Source organism: Marmota monax, unplaced genomic scaffold, assembly GCF_021218885.2.
Source record: "Marmota monax isolate L192 unplaced genomic scaffold, Marmota_monax_Labrador192_F-V1.1 WCK01_AAM20220418_F8-fsc00390, whole genome shotgun sequence".
NCBI lineage: Eukaryota > Metazoa > Chordata > Mammalia > Rodentia > Sciuridae > Marmota > Marmota monax.
This window is the reverse complement of record NW_026693450.1, coordinates 748,415-752,984: the sequence shown is the minus strand read 5'-3', so window position 1 is coordinate 752,984 and position 4,570 is coordinate 748,415.

The following is a 4,570-nucleotide window of genomic DNA, read 5'->3' as shown; positions in this document are numbered from 1 at the left end:
GATTAGGGCTTGAATTAGCTTTAGCGTTATAGTTACGGTAATGATGGGGTTAGGTTTAGGGTTTAGGTTAGGTTTAGGTTAATGAAATAGGTTAGGGTTAGGGATAAGTATAGGGTTAGGCCTAGTGTTAGAATTAGAGTTATGGTTATGGTTAGGGTAATGGATAGGGTGAGAGCTAGTGACAGGGCTAGCATAATAGATAGTATTCTGGCTAGGGTTAGGGTAAAGTTTAGGGCTATGTTCTGCTTTAGGGTTAGGTTTAGGGTTAGGTTAAACCTAGGTTCAAGGCTCGAATTAGGGCTTTGTTTTGGGTTTGGTTAGGGCTAGGATTAGGGCTATGGTAATGCATGAACTAGTGTTGCATTTAGTGCTAGTTTTGGGGTTAGGGTTAGGGTTAGGTCTAGTATTACCATTAGGTTTAGGGTTAGGGTGATATTTAGAGCAAGGGTTATGTTAGGGTTAGTGTCAGAGTCAGTGTTAGTTTTAGGGTTAGTGTTAAACCTCGAATTAGGGCTAAAGTTAGTACTAGTTGTATGGTTAGTGTTTGGTATATAGGTTGGTTTTGTTTTAGGGCTATGGCTACGGTTATGGCTAGATGATGGATTAGCATCAGGGTTAGGACTAGTGTTAGGATAAGGTTAAGGCTTAGGTTTAGGGTTTGATTTTGATTTAGGATTAGATCGAGGGTTAGAGCTAGGGCTACGGCTAGGGCTAGGGTTAGGGTGAGGGATAAGGGTATGGTAACGAATATAGTTAGAATTAGGGATACGGCTAGGGCAAGAATTAGATTTAGGTATAGTACTTATCTTAGGATTAGGGTTAGTGTTAGGGCTAAATTAGGGCTAGTATTATGGCTAGGTTTAGGGCAAAAATGGGCTAGGATTAGGACTAGGGTTAGTGATAGAGTTAGTGCTACATTAGCGCTAGGTTTAGGGCTAGATTTAGGGTTAGGGTTAGAGCTAAATTAAGGTTTAGGATTAGGGCTAGTGTTAGTGTTAGTGTTAGGGCTACATTAGGGCTAGTATTAAGGCTAGGATTAGTGTTATGGTTAGACTAAGGGGTTGGGCTAGAGTTAGGGTTAGCATTGGTGTTAAGGTTAAGTTTCGAGGAATGGGTGGGGTTATATCTGGCTTTAGGGATAGGGTGACAGTTAGAATAAGGAATAGGCCTAGGGTTATGTTTAACTTTAGGATTAAGGTTAGTTTTAGGGTTTGGTTAAGAGCTAGTGTTTCTTTTAGGTTTATGGCTAGGACCACGTTTAAGGCTAATATCAGGTCTGGGGTTAATGTTAAAAATAGTTTTAGGGTTAGGTTATTGCTAGGTGTAGTATAAGAGTTAGGTTTATGTTAACAGTCAGCTTTAGGGCTAGGGTTATTATTAGGGTCAGGGTCAGTGTTAGCATTTGGTTTAGCTAAAGGTTTAGGGTTAAGGCTCAAAGTAGCATTAGGGTTAGGTTTAGGATTAGGGTAATGGATACGGTTTAGTTTAGGTTTCAGTTAAGTATTAGGGTAATGGATGAGTAAGGTATAGCAATCGGGTTAGTGTTACCATTAGGGTTAGGGTTATGTTTAAAGTAATGGATAGGTTTAGAGTTAGGCTTGGGGCTGGGTTATGGTTTGGATTAAGTCTAGAATTATGGTTAGGTTTAGGGATAGGTTTAGGGTGTGCTTTGGTGTAAGTTTTAGGGTTAGTTTAAGTGTTACGTTTTGGGCTAGGATTATGTTTAGTCTTAGTGCTAGGGTCTGGATTAGGGTTAGGGGTGTTTTTGCAGGCTTCAGCTTTTGGAAATTTTCACATGAGGGAACCAGAGTGCCCACATAGAACTGATAGAGTGTGTGGAGTTTTAAGCAGGGAGCACCAACCCTGTTTGATTTCAAGTTCCGTTTCCATTTACCCATATAGGTCAAAATGAAGGAAACTTTAAAATACAAACTGTTCCTGATAGCAAAGCATTGAAGGGATAAGGCCCAAATCTGGGGAAAATAGTAAGACTAGGTAAAAGACGAATTATGCCAAGTATCAAATGAATTTGAACAAATATCCTAACTCTAACACTATATCTAACCCAACCTTAATCTAATTCTAACCTGCTTAGAGTACCTATGATCATAGAAGTCCCAAACTTGGGGAGCCTAGAGGCACAATTTAACAGATGAATCTTGTGCAGTATCAAAGAAATTTGATGAAAAATTCGGGGAGGTATTTTACTACATTCATATTTCCCTGTTTTTTTTTTTTTTTCTTAAATTGCTCATGGATAAATAGTTTTTCATGCTTCAGCTTAAGGTACTTTCACAAAGAAAAACCAAAAAGTGCCCACAGAGAGCTGAGTGATTCTGTGATGTTTCATGCAGCTAGCACCAACACTGTTTGATTTCCAGCTCCATTGCATTCACCCCTATAGGCCCTAATGAAGTGAAACCTAAAAATTCAAACTGTTCCTGATACTGAACCATTGAAACTTGAAGGCCCAAACTTGGGGAGCCTACTAAGGCTAGGTCAAGGATGAATCCTGTATAGTATCAAATTAATCCAACCAAAAACATTTCAAGCTCTTTCAATTCATGTGTATTCTGCTTGCTCCTAATGCACCCAGAGATAAAGCTGTTGTTTTCTACTCATCTTAGGGCTACTTGAATGGCAAACAGCAGATTATGCTCACTGAAAATTGATGGAGTGTGTGAAGATTCAAGCAGCTAACGCAAACCCTGTTTGATTTCCAGCTTCATTTACATTCACCCCTACATGGAAAAAAGAAGATAAACATGAAAATTGGAAATGTTCCTGAAAGCAAACCCTTTACGTAGGAGGCCCAAACATTTGGAGTATAGTCAAAATAGGAAAAAGATGAATCCTGCAGAGTATCATAGAAATTTGAAAACAAAAGTAACTCTAACACTAACACTAGGACTAATCCTAGTCCTAACATTAACCCTAACACTAACCTTAACCTATGTAGAGTCGGTTTGATCCTAGTAGTCCCACAATTGGGGAGTCACGTTGGGTAAGCAAAAAGATGAATCTTTCACAATATCAAAAAATGTCTGACCAAATAATTAGAGCGGTAGTTCAGTACATACATATTTACCTGCTTTATCCTACAGTGCTCTCAGATAAAGTTGCTTTCAATGCTCAGGTTAGGGCTACTTTTACAAGGAATAAACCAGAGAATGCTCATAGAAAACTGATTGAGTGTGTTAGGTTTGAAGTAGCTAGCACCAAATTTGTTGGATTTCTAGCTCCATTTCCATTTACACACATAGGTCAAAACGAAATGAAAACTTAAAATACAAACTGTGCAGGAGAGAAAACCTTTGACCTAAGAGGTCCAAACCTAAAGAATATAGTAAGGCTAGGTAAAAGTTGAATCCTGCCCAGTATCAAAGAAATTTGAACAAAACTAAATCTAACAAGATATTAGCTGTAACTCTAGCCCTAAACTAATACAAAATTTAACCTAACATGTTTAGAAAACCATTGATCATAGTAGTCCCCAAGTGAAGGATCCCAGTGGGACAAGCTAACAGATGAATCCTGTGCAGTATCAAAGAAATCTGACCAAATAATTGGGGGATGTATTTCAGTACATGCATATTTCCCTGTTTTCTCCTAATGTTCTCGTTGATAAATTATTTTTTCATGCTTCAGTTTAAGGTACTTGCACAAGGAACAGCCAGAGAGTGCCCACAGAGAGGTGATTGAGTGTGTGAAGTTTCAAGGAACTAGTACTAACTCTGTTTGATTTCCAGCTCCATTTTCATTCACGTCTATAGGCCATACTAAATTGAAACCTAAAACTTTAAACTGTACCTGAGAGTGAACTGGAAAACCTTAAAAACTCAAACTTGGGAATCTTACTAAGACTAGGAAAAGGATGAATCCTGTAAAATATCAAAGTAATCCATGCAAAGAAATTGAAGATGGCTCCTAATATGCTCACAGTTTCTTTGTAATTCTGCTTTGGGCTACTCCCAAAAAAAAAAAAAATGGAGAGAATGTGCCCTTAGAAGTGGTTGAGTGTGTGAAGTTTCCAGCAGCTAGCACAAACCCTCTTTGAGTCCAGCTCCATTTCCATTCACCTCTATAGGGCAAAATGAGGTGAAAGATGAAAATTAAAACTACTCCCAAGAGATAACCCTTTTATCTAGAAGGCCCAAACTTGGGGAGCATACAAAGAATAGAAAAAAGTTAAATCCTGCCCAGTATTCATAAAGTTGAAGGAAACTAACTCTGACCATAACACTAGTTCTATCCCTAACTCTAACCATAACCCTAAGCCTAACCTGTTAAGAGAACCTTTGATCATAAAAGTTTTAAACTTGGAGAGACTAGCGAGGCAAGCTTACATATGAATCCTGCACAAGGAAAAAACCAGAGTGCCCACAGACAACTGATTGAGTATATGAAGTTTCATCCAGCTAGCACCAACCCTCTGATTTCCAGCTCCATTCTCATTTACCCATATAGGTCGATATGAAGTGAGACATTAAAAACAAACTATTCCCAACAGCGAATCATTGAACTGAGAAGGCCCCAAACTGGGGCACATAGTAAGGCTAGGTAAAAGATA